Source organism: Cryptomeria japonica, chromosome 7 (genome assembly GCF_030272615.1).
Source record: "Cryptomeria japonica chromosome 7, Sugi_1.0, whole genome shotgun sequence".
In the NCBI taxonomy this organism is placed as follows: Eukaryota; Viridiplantae; Streptophyta; class Pinopsida; order Cupressales; family Cupressaceae; genus Cryptomeria; species Cryptomeria japonica.
In genome coordinates, this window is record NC_081411.1 from 581,204,147 (window position 1) to 581,226,251 (window position 22,105).

Below are 22,105 nucleotides of genomic sequence, written 5' to 3' on the forward strand. Positions count from 1 at the left end.
GAAATATGAGTCTCCTTAGAGACTTAGTAAGGTTTCTATCCCTACCATTAAAAATGTCATCATTCCTAAATTTCCAAATTAACCAGAAGACTTCAACAGAGAAAACAGACCGAAAAATATTACTATTCTTGTTAAGGCTTTGCACAAACCCCCTAATAATATCAGAGCTCCCAATATTAACACCAATATAGAGGCCAAAGACTTTCCACACTTCTCCAACAAAGAAATAGTCAAGAAAGATATGTCTAACAGTCTTAACAACTTGACAACAAGAACAAATGTTGGGTTCACCACTATTGTATTGATAGGAAATTTTTTAAGTATGAGCTGCTAGCAAAAGCATTTTTTCTTAGGTTCAATGGGTCTGCACCACAAACACTCAAAGGTCTTCTACCAAGAGGATGCATCAAGATTAAAGTTCCAACAAGTATCAACATGGGAAATGATAGAGTCATTCTCCACTAGGAAGGTATATATATTCTTGGCTTTAGTCATAAGCAAGGGAGAGCCATCTGGCCATTGGAAAGGGCAAAATCTAGAGTTATCCTCAATGCAATATCTAGGGAAACTAAGAGGTGAAGAAGCTTCTCTCATCATAGTATAGGTCTTTCTTTGGGAAGCAGGGATCATATTTTGCCATGATCTCATTCCAACTCAACAAGTGCCCATTTTTAATGATATTTTCTAGTTTGGATGGTCCTTTTCCAGCCAAGTACTTAGCAGAACATCCTTGCACTAATGCCAAGGGTCTACTGTTATACTTCATGTTCCACAAAATGCACCGCTCACCACAAAGAACTGCATCCTCCCGGGCTATACCATTATGAGAGATATAGCTTCTTATCACCTCCTAGGCTTTCCAAATAGACTTGAAGACAACCAATCCATAGGGTTTTACTTAAAAACTTCTAGCAATGATATCCCCAAGTGCTAGATTTCTCCAAGTAGGTCCTTTTATAGGAGTGGAATTACTAATGTTATGTCGAATCAACACTTTCCAGGGTTCGTTCTCCTGTAGGGCCCCAAAGATCCATTTAGAAGCTAGTGAGATTCCTTGCCATCTTAGATCCTTGAGGCCAAGGCCCCCCTTACTCTTTCCCATAGTGCACCACTTCCAACTAACATCATGTTTCTTCATACCTCCCTTCCCATCTGATCAAAGGAACCCCCTTATCATTTTCTGAATATGACAAAATTGATAATTACTATACAACCAATCAGATCTATAGTAGATGTTGTATGAAGATAGGATATTTTGGTAAACTTGTATTCTCCCGACCAAAGAGAGGAAGTGTCTATTCCATTTGCCTATATTTTAATCAATTTTCCCCTTGACCCACTCCCACATAGCCTTTAAGTTAGGTTTAATGGCAAAATGAATTCCAAAGTATTTCACCAATTGGTTAGGGCCCCCCATAAGAAGGAGAACTTGTTACACCAATCTGGAGGGTGTGTTTTCCAGCTAAGAAGCATTGATTTGGACATTGACACCTTATGGCCTGAAGCTTCACAAAATATATCCAGTTTAGTCATTAACTAATTAATATTGGTCTCCTCTAGCCTAGCAAGAATGGAGGTATCATCGGCAAATTGAATATTAGAAAGATCATCACCATTGGGAAAAGTAATCCCTTTTACTATACGGGAATATCTAGAATCCCTTAACAGATAGTATAAACCATCGACAACTATCACAAAAATTATTGGTGCTAGTGGGCATCCCTGTCCAATGGATCTTGAGAGCTCAAAGTTGTTAGATTTTCTTCCATTCATCTCCACAGAGGCTTTAGCATCCTTCATTAGTACATTAACCATTTTACAAAAGTAGTCTGGGAATCCTAGGCTTTCCAACATCATATTGACAAAACTCCATTCAATCTTGTCATATGCTTTCTCAAAATCTAGTAATAGCATGGCAGTGTCCTGACTCAATTCCTTATCCCAATGCATAGCTTCCCAACAAGTGAGAAAGTTTTCTAAAATGTACCTCCATTTAACAAATCTAGTTTGAGTGGGACTGGTAATCTTGGGCAGAATATTTTCTACTCTTTTAGCTAAGACCTTGGCCAAAATCTTGTAAGACACATTGAGTAATATGATTGGTCTCCAGTTTTTAATTAGGGATCTATCCCATTAGGAATTAGTTTTATTAGGCCACTATTGATGTCCTCCCCCAGAGAGCCCTTAGTAACAACTTCTTTATAGACCTGGAGTAAATCTTCCCCAATCTAGTCAATATCGGCCTTATAAAATTCTACCGGTAGACCATCTGGTCTGGGAGATTTCCAATTATCGAGAGCCTGGATAGCTTCCCTAATTTCCCCTAGGGAGAATTCTTTATTCAACACTTTAGCATCTTCCAAGTTAACTTTTCTAGGGATTATATCTCTCAAGTAGTCCCTGCCTCTAGACTTATTCAGGTTATTGTATTATGAGGAAAATAATTTATGATAAAGCTATACAAAAGTTCTAGAGATCTCTTATTGACTAGTGATAACATTACCATCTTCCCAAATATTATCCACATTTACTCTAGCATCTCTATATTTCAGTAGTTGGAAAAAGAATCTAGAATCCTTGTCTCCGTGTTCCAACCAATTAAACCTTGCTCTAGTCTTGGCACCCTGAATCCTCAAATTCTGAATCCTTTTATGTGAATTCTTAGCATGAGACATAATATCCAAGGCCTCGGGATGAGAAGGGCAGCCCTGTAAGACTTCTTTTGCTTGGTGAAGTTTGAGGTGTGCCCAAGTTTCTTCAGATCTAGAGTCCTTGGCCAACTTCTTGCCTATAGTCTGAAATAGGTTTTTCCAACTACTCACCATTTGGTTCCACTTCTCTCTGAAGCTGCTGTGTTTTACAATAAAAGTGTTATATTGCTTGATAATATAAACTGCTTCTTTAAGATCTTCTCTACCTAGGAGGCTAGTGTTGAGTGAAAAATCTCCTCTACATATGTTATCATTAGAAGGTCTGCTACTATGAGATGTAATTGCCTGAATAAGGTGATGATCTAAGAGGGAGTAGGGTGTGACTTTAACCCTAGATCCCTCATAGGCTTTAACTCCATCGAATAAATTCTTATTAAAGTAGAATCTATCCAACTTGCAATAGATTCTTCTTCCCCCTTTTTTTTTGTCGTACCAGGTAAACCATATACCCTTATGTTCACTTTTACACCTTGCCAAAGGGTCTACAAGACCAAGTTTATTTATCATTTTATTCCAGAAGAATCTCTACTCTCCTTTCCATTCAAATTTGCATCCCCCTGATTTATCCATTGGGCTTTCCACCATATTGAAATCCCCTCCTATAATCCACAAGATATTTTCCAATTCAAACATCCATCTCCAAAGTTCAGTTCTATGTTTGTAATCACTCGAAGCATTAACCAAACATATTCCAAACTCCTTATCTCTGAAGTTCAACATAACCCAAACCACTCTATTAGAAGGCAAGTAGCCCCATCTAGTCACCCTTTCTGCCCATTTAACATCAATAAGGATGGTTGCACCACCTTTACCTTTAGTGTGGCTAGTGGCGCAATAACTAGAATCCCTCCATATACATTTCAGATTAATATCCAACCAAAAGTTCACTGCCTTCATCTCTTGTAGAAGCAATACATCCATATTTTAATACAATTTCAAGAATCTCTTGACAACATACTTCCTATTAGGGGTTTCCAACCCCCTAATATTCCAAGATGTAATGTTTAAATCCATGAAGTGCATTACAAAGAGGTTTCCATTAGAGCCTGGAAGTTGTTAAAGCATTTGGGCATCTTTTCTTTAGGAGATCCCTTACTTAAGAGGCTAATAGAGAAACCACTAGGCCTTCCTCTTTTCCTTTTGAACACAAATTCTTTCTTAGCACCAAAGGAGGAATCATTGCTAACTTTTTTACAAGCCCTGTTCTTCCTATAGCCCCTCTTCTTTTTAGCCCTCTCATCTCTATACAACTACATAGTGCCTTCCAAAAGATCCTCTTTACCTTTTCCCTCACATGGGGCAATGACACTATTAGCAATCTCATTGTTATTGATCACATCCAACCTTGAATATTCAACATCCATGCCTCCCAAGGATTGGGAGCTTCCTTCCTCAAGATTCCTCTCCACATTACTAATGAGTTTAGTCCCAAGACTAGATGGGAGGGTGCATTGAGTTCCAGGAGGCAAGTTATTCTCCAATAAACTCAAAAAATTCATCATTCTTATTAACACTATCATCCCTCTTAGGAGATGGCCCCAAGGAGCACTCCTTGGATCCCTCCATGCCAGAATTGGATTTACTCTCACTAGGCTTGCGGGCAAGATCTCCAAGGAGACTATCCTTATCCTTGATAGTAGAGCCCTTAGAGTGTGAATTAGAATCCATGGACTTATACTGACCATCCTTATTATCAAGTCTGGAATCTAACACATCTTGTACTTTATTTCTGGTTGCATTCATTTTTAAAAATTTCTCAAGGATAATTTGTTGGGAATTCAACTTCTTGGTGGTAGAGGAAGAGGGTCCATTGGGTTTAGGAGCACAATCAGGTTTATCCAAGGGGGTAGAAAGGTGAGTCACTAGCGAGGAACGACTAACTCTCTAGACTTTGTCACAAAGGGATTGCAACTTGTCAAGCATTGGAGGAGAATCATGAGGGTCAGCGCCTTCCAAAGGGGGGTCTAAGAGTGAAATCGATACAAGTGAGGGGGGTTGGGTATTTGGCTTAGATACAACAACATTCTTGGAAGAAAGGTTGCCCTTAGGGTTAGCCTTTTTGATAGGATTCTTGATAAAGTGGCATTTTTTTTTTCTGATATGACCCTCCTGTTTGCAAAGGAAACAAACATTTAAACCTCCTAAATATTCAATAGGGAAAAAAATAGTCATTAATGAGTTTGATTCTGAAATTTTTCTGAAGGTATTTACCTAAATTTAGGGCTAGCAACAATCTAGCATTCATGTGAGGTAACTGAGATGTCATATCATCAATTCTTAAGATTTTCCCTAGGGGTTTGACCATATTAGGAATCACGGACCAAAGATAAGGTGGGATGTTTTTAAATATGATTCACCTGGGGCTCAATAGGGCCAAGATTTCATCAGAATTTGCTTTTGGGTCCTAGGGTAAAGCCCTAAAACTCCCCGACCCAATAGTCCAAATATGTCATTTAACAACCTCCCTTTGGCTGTTAGGGCTGTTAAAAAAGATGATAAAGAGATCTCTTTGCACCATACGACAAAAAGAAAAGGAAAACCCAAGCTTAATACTCCACATATTGTGTAGCCAAGAATTCAAATAGTTTCTAGAAGAAAGTTTATCAACATCTAAGGGCGCAAGAAAAATAACAGTATTTCTAAGTTTGTTTTTCTTTGCCAAAATTGAACTAGCCATTTAAGAATTAGGAAAAATAACTAGAAATGGGGCATGGGAAACCTTACCTCCTCCTCCTCCTAACGTGTCCGGTTGTTCATCTTGAGCCAAAAAAATTTCTCCTTCTAGAAGGGAAGCAGTTCCTTCCACAACTTGCTTGAATGTCTTTGTGTCACTTTTCGTCAAGTGACTAGAAGCATTATGCCCTTCTCTAGGTGAGTTTCTACCCATATACACTTATGTGATAAGATCGACACTAATTGCTTATGGCAGAGGGTCGTTCGTCCCTTGGCTTGCACAAGGGAAGCCCTCACACAAGCAACCAACCAAGGAAATAAAAAACCTTGGATCAACAAGTTGTTGTTCGCCTTGCCATTTTTAATTATTTGTCTTTTTACAAAATTACAAATAATAATTAAAATTTATTAGTTAATATAAGTTATAATTTTTTACAATAAATTTTTTAATTTATTGTAGAATAGTTGTATTTTGAATTTTTCTTTTAATTTATCTCCTTCTCCATCTCCACATTTCTCTCTCTATCTTATTACCTATATGTGCACCCATCTCTCTCTCTCTCTTATCTATCTTTCCCACTATGCTTATCTCTATCACTCCCTCTTTCTATCCCCATCTTTTCCAATCTATACCTCTCCCTCTCTATCCTCTTTGTGTTAATCCCTCTTTCTATATCTCTTTATTTCTCTATCCTCTATCTCCCCCTCTCTCTCTAAATATTGCTCACACACTCCTTGCTACTCCTCCTCATCTCTATCTTAATATCTCTTACACATTCAAACACACTCCTTGTATATGTATCTCTATCTCCCCCCTCTCCTCTTCTCTCTATTACCTCCTTTCTCTCTCTCTTGCTCCCTCTAGCTATATCTTCCCATCTCTTCCTCCCCCTCTCTATCTATATCTCATTATCTCTATCTTTATCTTATTAACTCCATCTCTCCTACTCTATATATATCCTTCTAGCTCTATCTGTATATCACTTTTTGTTTCTTTATCTTTCTATGTCTCCATCTCCCCCTCTCATTGTCTCCATCTTTCTATCTCTATTTCTACCTCTCCATCTTCCTCTCTCCTTCCATCTCTTTGTCTCTCTATCACTCCCTCCTTTTATATCTCTATGCTTCTCCATCCTCTCTTTATTTCTCCCCTTTCTTCTCCCTCCCTCTATACCTATTCATATATCTATCTCCCTCTCTACCTATTGCAAACATAACATGATCCTATTGGTAATGGAATCTAGTTATCTTCCCGAGTCAAATATTTTAATTAATTCATAATAAGATCCCTATAAAAAGATGCATAGTTCATTTTAAGCTATCACTTCTTCATTGAGGTCTTGGTTGTACAAACAACACCAATTTTTAAATGGCCTACGAATTGAACTTATGCAAGATACTCCAAAATTTTTCCCTAATTGACCTTCCACACCTCTTTGTGCACCCATTGCACACGACAGTGCAAATGCTAGTTAAATAAATATTCTATTTATTTAATTATTGTGTCCTAAGCCTTCTATTAATTAAATAGATTTTTATTTATTTAATTAATTCACTTATCCTCTTCTAACCTTTCCCTATTTAAATAAATATTTTTTTATTAAAATTATCCCTTCCCTAAATTAAATAAATATTTTATTTATTTAATTGTCCCCACTCTTCTATTAATTAAATAAATATTTATTTAATTAATTAATTCATTAGCTTTTTCCTCCCATGACACTTGTCATTCATATTTTAATTTACCTTTAACCGCATTCCTAATATTTTCCTATTTTCTATACCTACCCTCTAATCCTAGCCGACCATTTATCCCTTCACCTCTTAATCCTATCCCTCCATCCCTAGGGTATTCTCTATAAAAGAGGTTTCTTTCATGTTTATCTAAGCCTAATGTGAATCATAATCCTAATGTTTGTGTGAATCCTCACAACAATCAAGTATCTACACAACCGCAATCCATTCTTTATTGAACTCTTATGGACAAATAAAATCTAAGAGCAACTAACACATCAAAGCAAGATCAATGGAGATAGAAAACAATGGAGATCAAACCCTAATGAGCATGTGAATGGTATAATATTTCATATTTGTTTATTTGCATGTTTTAGGCTCTTCATTGGTGTATGATGAATTTCATTGTAGAACTAGGGTTTTTATGTGGTTGGATCTTATTTGGTTTTACAATATTTTGAATTGACAATTTCACCGCACATATTTTGGCACGCCTAGTGGGACCTAGTCCCTATTTTTATAATATTTTAGTGTTTTCAAATTTTCAAGTCCGACATTTATGATGAGTTTGAGTTTTATTGCATCTACGACTCATCCTGTTGCGTCTACGGGTTTTTGTCGCGATTATGATTTTGAGTTTTTGTAGGTTTTTTTTGGGTGCGTTTATGGTTGTTATTACCATGTTTTTGTCAGGTCTTACTATGTTTATGATTCATCATGCCACATCTTTGGTTCCTAGAATTTTCTACACTATTTGATCCTTACAGGTTTTTGTTAATTTTTCTTGTGTTTTTTGTTATTGTTACTATGTTTGCAGTCTATCGTACCACATTTTTGGATCTAACAGTTTTTTTGTTTTGTAGTGTCTTTTTGCATTTATGTTAGTTTTTGTTGCATCTATAGCATGTCCTACTACATCTAAGGTTTCAATTTTTATCATGTTTTTTCTATCTCTTAACGCATTTCTAGTCTGTTTTGTCACGTTTTTGTCCTGCAAGGTGGTTCAAGATTGAAAGTTCCAAAATCGTTTGTAGAAGGCCCCTTTTGATTTCATTTTGTGAGCTAATCCTTGTGGTTGTAGGTTGGGGTAAATTTTCAAAATTATTAATACATTTGTTCTTGCAGGGGTAATTTAGGAGAGTGCTTGGTTTAATTAGATTAGAAAACACTTCCATTGGTGCATTAAAAAGAATATTTGTTTGAAGTGTTTGGGGTGCTTGCCCAATCTATTGTAGAACCCTAAGGTGTTTAATGAAAGTATCCTCTCCCCACACCTTCACAGATCTTGGGTGTAAGAGAAATCTTTAAGCATCTCTTTTTTTTAGAGGGCTTACCTCCCGAAGCTTTCGTGCAAGTGAGAGGGAACTGTAATGGTGAAAAATATTAGAGTTTCCACCATTAGATGTATGAAAACCACTAATATTTTATACTTAGGGACCATTAAATTAAAATAGGCATGAACCTAATAGATCTAGCCATAAATCAACAAGGTCAGGGTTGAGAATTATTATTAGATTCACTTTGGGGGAGGTCCTCTTTTAAATTGAATTGTGAAAATGTTGAAATTAGGGTAAATGTGCTAGAATTGAAGTAAATACGCATAAACAGTGAGCTACAGTCATCAAATTAAGCCATAACCTGGACTTGAGCAATATAATAGTGTTTGGATTTTTCCTCAAAAGGAGCTCCTGAAATGTTGGGACCAGAATGGCTATCTCTCTGGTCCTTCGCACTTTTTGCTGCCAAATGGGAACTTGTTCATCTCTATAAATAAAGCTAATTCTAAAGATCACAACTTTGTACCTATTATTGCACACACTAGAGAAGGGAAATAGGTTGGGAATAGGGGTTTGCCTTAGGTCAAACCTTGGTTTTGGAATTAACCATGAAATAGAAATGAAATGTAATTGCATTGCAGTAAGGGAAAGTGATCTCCTTTTGAGGGAAATACTGAATAATGTCTAAAATGCTAATGTTATACCTTTTAATGGAGTTTGTTTGTCTCCACAAGGAATTATGGTTTCATGAAGTCTTCATAAACATAGAACATGAATGTCAACTCCAATGCTTGAATCTTGACCTTACTTCTGCTCCAATGCTTGAAAGAAGACTGATTTCTTGCTCACTTGAATTTCAATGCTTGATTGCTTGAATTGATTGCATGAATCTCTTATGTCATTATCAAAATCAGAGGGGTAGACCTCCTTTTATACATACCCATTGAAAAACAACTTAATTTTCTAACATGAGCCAACACGGGATCTAGGTCCCTGACAAAATGATGTCACCATTGAGGGGCCCCAAAATAGGTTATGATTGGGAGGATCAAAGCGCTAGGTGCTATAGTCCATGAGGACTAAAGTGATAGCACCCTATTCTTGACCAATCATTGACATAGTAAATGGGGTAAGGAAGTGTGCATGCTGAAAAATGAGTTACTTGCATGATGTGAGTAGAATCAGAGCTCCAATCAAGCCTCGAGACATGAATGCCAAGGTGAGGGCCCAAATGAGGACAAAATTGTAAGGGAGTACAATTTAGGATGCTACATTTAGCCCCCACTTTAGTGGGAGTATGAGACTAAGAATACTCTTGGTAAAGTACAAAGGTTTACATTCAAAACCTTTCATCAAGTCATCAAAGAGGCAAGATACACCAATCCCCCAGAGGACTTTAGGATCTTACTACTTCAATATCAAGATAAAAGGGACATAATAAGAAAGAGAGAATCATGACTACTATCCTAGTAAAGTTTGCTTACTATGAGTCATGAAAAGAAAAATACCAAAATTACACAGCAAATGCTAAGTTTGCAAATTAACTTAAGTATTGAGATATGCAAAGAGTGAAACATTGAGCGAAGTGTATACCCCCACATTAAAATGATTGTGTATGCCACAATGGGAGCAATTTCTTTAAGGTAGTATACATGCATCCAAAAGATAATTGTGTTATCACAGTGATATCCCCCAAGAAAGAACAAATCAAAGGATAAGTATCATAAAACACATAAGGGTTCTACTTAAATATGGGGTCAGTATGCTCTTATGATAAATAATATATATCATGAAATATGTTTGCATTGAATTATCCTCATCCCCAAAAGGAAGTAGAACCACCATGGAAGAAGAGCACGTGTGTCTTTTGAGTCAACATGGAAGAGACCAAAAGAGATCTCAATGCTTTGCATCATCATCAAGTAGACAACACTATGGACAAAAAATAGAATAATTGAGAAACAAATAGAGGAATGCCACAAACAAGCAAGAGAGAAGAGAGAGAGAGATAGAGAGAGAGAGAGAGAGGATCTACAACATGAATAAAGCTAATCGATCAAATCATCCACCTCCCAATCTTGTTGAACATTGTTTTGGGAAGGTGGAAAAGATGCAAGAGGAGCAACTTCAAGCATGGTAGATGGACCTACCACAAGTTCCAAACAAGGACCATGCTCTAATGATGAGTTACTTTGTCTATTACTAGGAGCTAGGATTAATGCTTTTGAAAATTGTTTAGATAAATAATTCTCAACATCAACAAGTTCATATTCATCATTGGAATCATTAGCATCAACACCATTTTCATCCATCTCTTCATCAAGATTAATAAAAATAGGATCTTTTATATGAATAGAACATGAAGCATCATCTTTCTTAAGTATCTTTAATCTTGGATATTTAGGTCAAACTTCCTCCCTAGGGTTAGGTGAAGGCTAGACAAATGGGATCATGTCAACATTTGGAGTCTTCAAGGAGGAAATGGGTTGAGAAGCAAGTTCACGAGCCTTAGCATGATGTATCCATCGATGTTCTCTCACACAATGGTTTCTTTGATTTTTAGCCGAGGGTTGTGAAGGTTTAGGATCAATAGAGACATGCTTCTTCTATTGCTTTAAATAAAGGAGGAATATGAGAAGGTCTACTAGGTTGAAAAATAGGAGATGCCAAAAACTTATTTTCATAATATTTAGGAGGTGGGACTACAACCTATAAAGGAGGAATAGAAGGTGTAGGAAGGAGACCAGGTCCATCATGAGGAGGAGGAATAGGTCTATGATCTCTAAGCTTACTTAACAATAAGATCATATCATTCTTCCACTTTTGATAAGATTGAAAAAGAGAATCACTAGGAGGCTTAGGCTTGAATTTCTTAGACCAAAAGTAATCGAGATTAACATCTCCACACCTCATTGTGGGTTGGTACATGCTATGATTAATAGTTATGATTTGTCATTATGAGTAAATTTGAGACATTTATGAACGGTAGAAGGAATCGCTTTCATGGAAAACAGCAAAGGATGTTCCAACTTCACACAAAATTGATCTGATGTAAAAATGATAGAAAAATGACATCTAAGAACTTAGTACCAACCTCAATGTGAAGAGTAATAGAACCAAGAGAAGGATAAGAGAAACCATCAAATACCTTAACCACTACATTAGATTTATCATATATTACTTGATGCAATTGTAAAGTATAAAGATATTATTCGGTTATCACATTCACCACACATGTTGGATCAATGAGCACCTCTTGTGAGAGTTTGTGTTTGATCTTTCTAGTGATATACAATGGGCCATCAGGTGCTTCGATAGTCTCACTAGGATCAAAAGTAATGCATAGGTCCTTAGGAGGTATAGGTTCATCAACAAGATTCACCACATTTATAGACTCAAGGCCAAGGTAATTGAGAGAAAATGCAATATTCTCAAACTCAACCACATTAGTAGAATGGGAAGGCAAATTATTAGTAAAGATTTGAAGATTTTGATTAGGAGGAGCTACGGATTTGTTTCCTTTTCCATTCACACTAGCTACAAATATGGTATTATTATCAATAAAGTCTTGAATTCTACTCCTTAAGGATAACACTTTTCAGTGTCATGACTGGGTTGACAATGATATTGGCAAAAGGATTTGGGATCATGATAAGGTGGAAAAGGTTTGGATGTGTCAATTGGTTTGATGGGAGGAAGTTTCAACATATTTTTGTTTAACAATTGTGTCATGATACTATGAAAAGATTCTGAAAGAGTAAATTATTTTCTAAAATACTTGGATAAAGAAGCAACACTTCTTGTTGTAACTACTACTTGGGTATTATTCTTGTCATTGAACTTGATGAATCCCTTATTTGGTTTAAACTTCACAAAATATTGTTGAGCATTGTTTCATTCTTATCAACAAGAACCATTGAAGGAGATGATTCAAATTGACTCACTTTAAGCTAATAATTATGAAGCACTGCACACAATTGTGTAAAGGAAGTAAAATTAGAATAGGGAAGCTTATCCCTAATGTCTTTTTGTAAATAAAAAATAAAAAATATTTGAACATCATGATCAGACATAGGATAAGCAATTTGAGAATACAAATGTTTATATATACCAATAAAATCACACACTTTTTCTTTAACACCTTGCTTACAATGAATCAAATTTGTCAAAGTAATCTCAAGACCAATATTATTGTGAAATTTTTGAATGAAAGCATTAGCCAAATGTTTAAATTGTGTATTAGAATAAGGAGGCAAAGAACAATACCATTGCAAAGCTTTATCTCGAAAAGTTCTAGTAAATAGTTTAGCCAAAAATCTTTGATCATGAGCAAAATCACTACACAAAGTTTGAAATGTTTGAGTCAAGGGATCACCTTTTACATTATAAATATCTAATTGAGGGACTTTAATATGTTTATAAGGGACAACATGTACAATATCATCAGATAATGGGCTCCCTACATCAAATGTGGGCACATTAAACTTGGATTGGTTCATATAAGCTATTTGTTATTGTAAGGATGAAATGGTTTGAGATAGGCTATTGATGGTTGCTTCGATGGATGGATTGAAATTGGACATGTTGGATTGGGATCGAGGAGTAACATTGTTGAATGAAGGTTGAGGTTGAGATTAAGGAGGTGGAACACTATGATATGTAGGTATGGGAGATGATTGGGTTACAAATGGAAGACTTATCGAAGGAGGTATGAAAGAGTTTTAATTAGAAATATTTCCCTCTTGACCAACATGTATAGGATAGAAATTTTGTGTGGAAGTAGCCATGATAGTAGATGTGAAAGTAGGCACTCTAGGCATAGATGTAGCCATAGGAATATGATGATTAACTTGAGTTGGTGCTTGAGTGTAACCAAGGACTTCAACACAACTTTTCATAGGCATGATATTAGTGTCAACAATATGAGGAAGGCCACACAAAAATCAATTGTCACTTTGAACCATCCTTTTTAATCCCACAATCAATGGGATTGTCTCACTTTTCAGGTATTGTCAACTCATCCATTGTTAAAGATTTTCAATTTCATTGTCAATATTCTCCAATTGATCAATAGAAACCCTAGTTAGTGATTCACCCTCATCATGAGAATTGTGTAAAGAATGGGGATAAAGGACATCAATTATTGGAATAGAAGATCCACCAACATTCTCATGAAACAAGTTATCCAAATTATGCTCCATATCCTTAGTAATTAAACCTTGGGAAGCCTTAATTCTACAACTTCTTATCATGGGAATATTATAGGTAGGACTAATGGTAGTAAAACTCATGCGCAAAGGAGGGAAATTTGAATTTTAAATTGAAAATTGTGATTAAACAATGCAAAATTTTGTGAAAGTGATTGATTAACCAATTAATTAACAAATTTGATTTAAGAATTTGAAAGATAAATGCATCTAGATCATATCATAGCATTCATAAAGATCAGATCTGAAAATTGATTTGAAAAATTATCCCACTCACATGCAAATTTTAAAATTATAAATTAGAGTTTTTGTAAATTCAACCACTAAATTTATATAATTCAATTTAAAAATCAGATCTAGGAAGGAAAATTTGAATTTTAAGTTAAATGAACAATTAGATCTGAAATAATAAATCCAAATTAGACAACTCACAAGCTCAAATTTAGAATTAAAAATTAGGGTTTTTGTGAATTTAACCTCTAATTTTTTTAAATTCAATGAAAAATTAGGCTTGAAAATATAAATTTGAATTTGAAATGCATAAACACTTAGATCTGAGAATATAAATCAAGAAATTAAAATGTAAGATGTCGGGTTCGCCAAAATGCAATGGTGAAAAATATTAGGGTTTCCACCACTAGATGTAGTAGAAACCACTAATGTTAGGCTTAGGGACCATTACATTAAAAGAAGTGTGAACCTAATAGATCTAGCCACAAATAAGCAAGGATAGGGCTGACAATTCTTATTAGATTCACTTTGGGGGAGGTCCTCTTTTAAATTGAATTGTGAAAATGTTGAAATTAGGGTAAATGTGCTAGAGCTGAAGTAAATATGCATAAGCAGTTAGCTACAGTTGTCGGATCAAGACCAAAATGCTTGTCACTTTGGTCCTTCGCACTTTTTTCGTCCAAAGGGGAACCTATTTGTCTCTATAAATAAAGCCAATTCTGAAGATCACAACTTGATACATGTTCCTGTGCACACTAGAGAAGGGAAATAGGTTGGTAATAGGGGTTTGCCTTAGGTCAAACCTCAGTTTTGGAATTAACCATGAAATAGAAATGAAATGAAATTGAATTGCAGTAAGGGAAAGTGATCTCCTTTCAAGGGAAATGTTGAATAATGTTTGAAACACTAATGTTGTACCTTTTAATGGAGTTTTGTTTGTCTCCACAAGGAATGAGGGTTTCATGAAGTCTTCATAAATGTATAATATGAAAGTCAACTCCAATGCTTGAAAGAAGACTGGTTGCTTGCTCACTTGAATTTGAATGCTTGATTACTTGAATTGATTTCATGAATCTCTTATGTCGTTATCAAAATGAGAGGGGTAGACCTCCTTTTATACATGCCTGTTGAAAAACAACTTAATTTCCCAACATGAGCCGACACAAGATCTAGGTCCCTGACAAAATGATGTTACCATTGAGGGACCCAAAAATAGGTCCTAATTGGGAGGACCGGAGTGTTGGGAACTCTTGTCCCTAAGGACCAAAGCAATAGCACCATGTTCTTGACCAATCAGGGACAAAGGAAATGGGGTAAGGAAGTGTGCATGTTGAAAAAAATGAGTTACTTGCATGGTGTGAGCAAAATCAGGGCTTCGATCAGGTGTCGAGACATGAATGCCAAGGTGAGAGCTAAAATGAGGACAAAATTGTAAGGGAGTACAATTTAGGATGCTACAAGAATGATCCAAGTGGTACTTTCCTTCGATCCACTATATAAATAATGTGGGTGTGACAAAAGTCATCATTCACCTGGTGTCATTATTCTATACCAATGAATGTTTCCCCTAGTATCTTTGTGATGCATAAAATCCCTTTGTTTCAAAGGGCATGGAAGCCTCTTAATTGAGAAAATCATCGTATGTATAGACACCAATATACCCCAGATTGTGACTAAAAACTTTAAGTAGTGGCCCACCCTATTTTTGTCAAAACATCATGATAGCTTCATTGCAAGGGGATAGTTGTTTTTCCCCCCAAGATACTCACCATAAGGCTCCCTTGAGATGAGAAAGAAATCCTTGGCTTAGGATAAGCTACTTTTAGCTTTTCAGGAGAAGAATGATTGGGTCATCTTTCCAGTCCTGAAGGCCCTTACCTATCCTCTCATGCAAAGACAAAATAGTGTACACATCCATTAAGGTGTTTGTACATTTGATTCGATGGAGATTCCAAGATGTGGGTTGGAGTTATTGCCATGAGACCTTGACTTTAGGCCTAAGAAGTGTTTGAAGTGTTTTCGATTGTGTTGAGACCCTTGGAAATTGGGTTGTTTCGGCCTATTGAACATACACATTGCACTCATATTTTGACAACAACTCCTTCAAATATTGTGTCTTCTTTTTTGCTATATTTTCTTGCCACAAAAACATCAACATTGAGATTTGGTCACTTATCAACAACTTCAAAAATTTGGACAGAATTAAAAATTTGCCAGAAACGCATATGTGTTCACTTCAAGCGTGTATATGAACACTATGGCCACATATGTGTTATTTTATGGCACATTTATGGATAATATCAAAAAAAAATTATCCACTAAGAAAACATGTTTTTAACTTATCTTACCACATCTGTGTCACTTTTAGAGGCATTTTTGGAACATCATATCGCGTATTTGGGAAAATTGAGATTTACACTACACGTGATTGTGGATTCATACTATGTATGTGGTTTTGAGATTCTAAGAGCTTCTAAGTCTCATTCCATGGGATTTTATTTAGTCAACCATCATATTTTTACGGCTTTTTCATACACTTTCAGACATTTTCAGACATAACTTTCAATTCCCATTTTCAGGTTGTTTAGTAGTCCTCATCATATCTTGTAAACACATCACATACATTTCTAGGTGTTTCCCGTATCATATTTATCATCTTGGGTACCATTTGGGCATCTTGAGTTAAGGTCAACTTACGCCACTAGAGTTTATCATCTCCTAGGAAGCCACACCTTGCTTAGATAATCACATTTATCTTAGAACAAAATTTTAGGACATTTCAAGACAGCCCTATATTCATTTTCCATTTCACAACCCTCTTTATCTTCCAAAGTTTTCATATTCTTCTATATTCCATTTTAGCCAGGCTCTTTTCATGGTTGAAACTTGATCCCAAAGGTCTAGAAGACAAGACGAAGAAGCTCAAAGATCTCTAAACATGGAAACATATGAGTTTGATGAGGAAGAATTTTACAACACACGATCCTTTGAAAATTGCAGTAATACACAATAATTTGACAATGAGTCCTTTACTACCATAAAGATTCAAGATACCATGTACGATGAGAGATTTAATAGATTGGTTGAAATGATTATGAGAAGAGACCACCAAAGATTTCTACACATGTTAATTCAAGATGACTCAAGATTACCTCTTGACTTTGATGTGACACAAATTTTGAAAGAAGAACCCAATCAAGCTAGTGGTAATGAGGGTGGACATTGACGCAAGCGTACCGTGCCCAATTCACCCTCATCCCAATTTCAAAAACCTAAAGTGACCAATACTAATGCTTATACCAATGATGTTAGACACACTTATGAACAACCTTGTGCACATACTTCTCAAGGCCGAAGGAATACCAATGCTTACACTCAACATCAAGAGAATACCCAAGATCATGATAATACCTGTATATGGTGAAAATGGATAACAACAATAACAATATTGAAAGGTTAAATGAATCCAACCACAAAACCCTAGCCTAACAACAACAAATATCCACCATAACATATGAAGATTACCTAAGACAATGCAAATCAAATGAAATCACAAAGATTATACCATCACATGCCCAATAGGGTTTTGATCTCCATTCTTCCTATCTCCATTGATCTTGCTTGATATATTTGCTCTCAGATTTTATGTGCACAAGAGCTCAACAAAGAACAGAATGTGGTTGCAAGTAGGATCGTAGTGTAGTCAAATGCATAAATTGATTCATTAGCATGAATGATTAGGATGATTGATTAGGGTTTGATGATGAAGGAAGCATCTCCTTATATAGAAGACACTATATGAAATGGAGCGATAAGATTGAGAGGTGTAAAAGGAAGTCGGCTATGATTAGAGGGTAGGTAAAAGAAATAATAAAATAATGAAAGGGGTAGGTAGTGTATGAATTAAGAGATGAATGACATGTGTCATAGGTAGAAAAGGCTAATGAATTAATTAAATAAATAAAGATTTATTTAATTAATAGGAGTGAGATCAATTAAATAAATAAGAATATTTATTTAATTTAGGAAAATGATAATTTAAATAAATAAATGTATTTATTTAAATGAGAAATAAGGCTAGAAGAGGATAAATGAATTAATTAAATAAATAAGGATTTATTTAATTAATAGAAGAATTAGGCTTAGATAATTAAATAAATAAAATATTTATTTAATTAGACTGGACAATTTTGGGTGTCTACATTTTGCCCCTCTTTGAGACAATGTGGCTTGTCGCGTTGTTTCAAAGAAGATAAGATGAACTGATACAAATTTGCCCCAAGATGGGAATGATATGCCCCCTCGAGAGATTGGATGAAAATGTTTGAAAAGATTGCAGACAATCTCTTGATAAGAAAGACAGGATAGAATGGACTAGCCGGATAAAATGACAGAGTCACGGGATAATGAAGACTGACTCGGGAGGCGAGGGCTAGGGATAGGGTAGTCTATAAGATAGACCACGAGGGAAAATACATCCTCATTGGCATCCACACATTCACGAGAATAGAGTGCAGAGAGAAAATTGAGCAGCAGCAGTCAGCAGCGATGGCAATGGCTCACAGATTCGACCGCATTCACCGATTCCAGAGCCCAGCAGAGGCAGGAGAGCCAGTAAGTACCACAAAACCTCCTCATACTTTGTTGCATTTATTATTGTCATTAATGCATACTAGGTAATGTAATAAATGTGCGTTTATGTCAGGAAAGCGCGTTTGTGTCCAAAAATGTGAATTTTTGTCTTCTAGGTCAAATTGGCAGTTCTGTGATGAACATACACTGTCGATTGGATACGCTGCTGAGAGGATACACTCAAGAAGGTCCTCTAGGGAAGACTAGGATAGATCAAGGCACTTTGTGATGAACAGTGAGTACCAAAATAGAGTACTTTGTGATGAACAGGGAGTATTAAAATATGAGCAGCACTTTGTGATGAACAGGGAGTGCAAATGTGAGCAGCACTTTGTGATGAACAGGGAGTGCAACACACGTAGTACTTTGTGATGAACAGGAAGTACCACTAGGATAATCAGCAACACTTTGTGATGAACAGTGAGTATCACTAGGATAGATAGCAACACTTTGTGATGAACAGTGAGTGTCACTAGGATAGAATGCCTTATGCACTTAGATAAAAAGTAGCATTTTGTGATAAACAGTGAATGCCACTATAACTGACATGATTGAGTTGTTTGACTGCAGGAGTATTTTCCTATGTTGAAGTCATGGGAGAGATTCCCATTGACTCAGAGGTTGCGACCTGAGTTGACAGTCGAGGACCGAGCTACGATTGAGGTTATGGGTCTGTGACATATTCTGTATGTGCCTGAGTTTCGGGAAAACATGGGTTTGCTAATTGCACTGGCTGAGAGATGGCACTCTGAGACGTGCACATTCCATTTGCCGATGGGTGAGATGACAGTCACCCTGGAGGATGTATATAGGATTCTACGGGTGTCGATCGATGGGGAGGTGATCCCATACGATCGAGATGGAGACAGGGAGGCATTGAGACAGGTATTCCAGGACCCTGGATTGGAGATGAGGGCAGGACACGTGGCATGGGACACCATGACAGCCACAGGGTTAGCATTGTCGGCAGTGATTGGAGGAGCTATCAGTGGGTTCCTATGTCCGGATAGGGTGACACAGGGGTTGGCTGTGGGCTGGGGGGGAGCACTGGAGACACTGGTGACACAGCACACCAGATATGCCTGGGGACCATGTGTGCTGGCCCATTTGTATTACAAGCTTCATCAGTTTGTTTATCATGGATTAGTGGGATTGGGTTGTGGAGTGACACTGCTGCAGGTATGGGCCTACGAGCATCTGCTAGTTACCTGACTGATACACTTCAGGGGCAGAGGTCATGGACGCAGCTTTGTGCATTTGTATGACATGATCACATCACAGCCGCGGATTGGCAGGCTAGAGTACTGGCGGCGAGTGATTGATGACATTGTTGTGGTCATATGGAGAGCATATCTGGGCTGCGAGGAGTGGGAGGATGATGCAGTTGAGCTACCATACACCTTCCGAAGTAGGTACCTGATTGGGTGGATGCCCTGTGTGCTAGAGAGACAGCTGGTAGACAGGGTTGGCCGATAGTTTGGCCGGATTCAGAGGATGCCTCGGGGATCAGGCATATATGCCCGCACAGTCAGGGATCAGGCATAGTTTGGGCCGCTACTGTCATATGATCAGGCAGTGACTCAGCTGGTGGAGATGATGCCTCTACCTTGGGACATGTGGCATGAGATCGAGGATGCCAGGATGGATGCTCAGTATACAGCATATTGGGCAGAGCATCCATTCCCCTGATTGACAGATCCAGGAGAGGCATTGGAGGGAGATGGTGGTGGTGACGAGGATGATGGTGGAGGTGATGGGGGTAGAGGCTGACGGAGGAGGAGAGGAGTAGTTGGAGAGAGGCGAGTTGCACCTCAGAGGGAGGGTGGAGAGGAGAGGCAGGCTCGGGTGGTGAGGGGTCGCGGTGGATTGCCTTTACATGTGCCAGTAGCACAAGGTCCCAGGCAGGTGCAGATACAGGGACAGGGACAAAGACACGTACCAGTATAGGCACAGGGGCAAGCACAGGGGCAGGCACCCGCAGAGGAGGGGCCACAGGCAGGGGCAGAGGCAGAGGGGGTTGACCCAGTGGAGGCTGAGCTGCTGGATCTGAGGGAGATCTGCCAGGGCCAGGCAAATGAGATCCAGGATCTGGAGAGGGAGAGGGATCGGCTCAGGACTAGGCTTAGGGATACTGAGCGAGAGCGGGATCAGGCTATCTAGCGCTACACAAAGGCTGAGACAACACTGAGGGCTGGGAGGCAGGCAGCAGAGGACACAGGGGCTGGATATGCTTATGTCCTGCGGGCAAGAGAGGAGATAGCCTACTGGAGGGACCTCTACTATGGTGTAGTGCCAACAGATCAGTGGGTGAGGAGCTTTCATAGACCGTCGTGTACAGCGACATCTATGGGAGGGAGCCGGAGGACACAGGCATTGAGTGGTGGGGTCATGGGTCCTCCACCACCACCAGATAGAGGAGACAGGTACGATGATCCTGGGGCGGGTCCTTCAGGGGCTCAGATCCCACCGAGGCCAGCGGCTCCGAGGGAGGGAGTTCATCATAGCCTTACAGGGCTCCTTTTGTATCAGTTTTGTACCATTTTTGTATTGTAGACACCTGCGGATGCTTTTTGTAGCCATATGATTTTGACATCATTGTATCATGACACTTTATGATTATATATATGAGATGATTCATTTTTTGTGGCAGCTATATTCATGCGTACCTATGTGATGAGATGTTCTTATGTGATGCTTATGATGTGGATGCAAATATGTATATGATGCAATGCAATATATATATTTTTTTGTTCTTTTATATTTTATATGTGTATGCATGATGCAAATGTGAATGTATGTAATGTAGATGAATATGATAATGCAAATGTAAATTGTGCTAACAGGTGTTGTGTGCAGGATGTGATGCAGTTGTGATATCTATATGAATGTCTGAAATGCTTATATGTGGTAATGCAGGTGCAACTATATGAAATGCAAATGTTTTTGGTGTGTCATTATACTCAGTCATGTGATAGCAGGCTACGCGGACTCGAGAAGGATGATGAAAGTCAATCAAGAAAGGGGGGATGGAAGACAGAAGATATGAAAGTGAAAGAGATTCTTGTGTGTTATCATCATTGAGCTTTATTATGGCAAAATAGGTTATGACAATCGAGGCATATGTTTGACCCAGAAATTCATTGTACCTGTTCGCATGGAGATAAGACAGTCACAAACAAGGAATGCCCCAATTCATACTAGACTCACAGTGTCCTCATATCCTTGGACAAGTCATAGCATTACTAAGAGACAATCCACAGACAGAAAATATAAATAGGTGACGATACCCCATCCTCGCCTTTCTAGTCAAAGACATCCTGGAGATAGAATCTCTAGTCAAAGACATCCTGGAAAAGCTAAAAGACATGTCACCAGAAAGATAAAATCAAAAGAAAACCAAGACTCAACACCAACATCCACTGTAGTCCTCAAGTTTAGTGTCTCTTGTCACTTGTATAAGTCTTATTTGATTGTGGTCACAATGTTTACTTTCACAGAAAGGATAGATAACACTGAACCATAATGTTGTCTGAGTCTGTTGAAAGATTTGATTTGTTGAAGCCCATTGTTCCTGCTGTGTCTCATCTGAAACTAACCGAATCCATGAAACTGATACTTTATTGTGGAGAAGATGAAACTT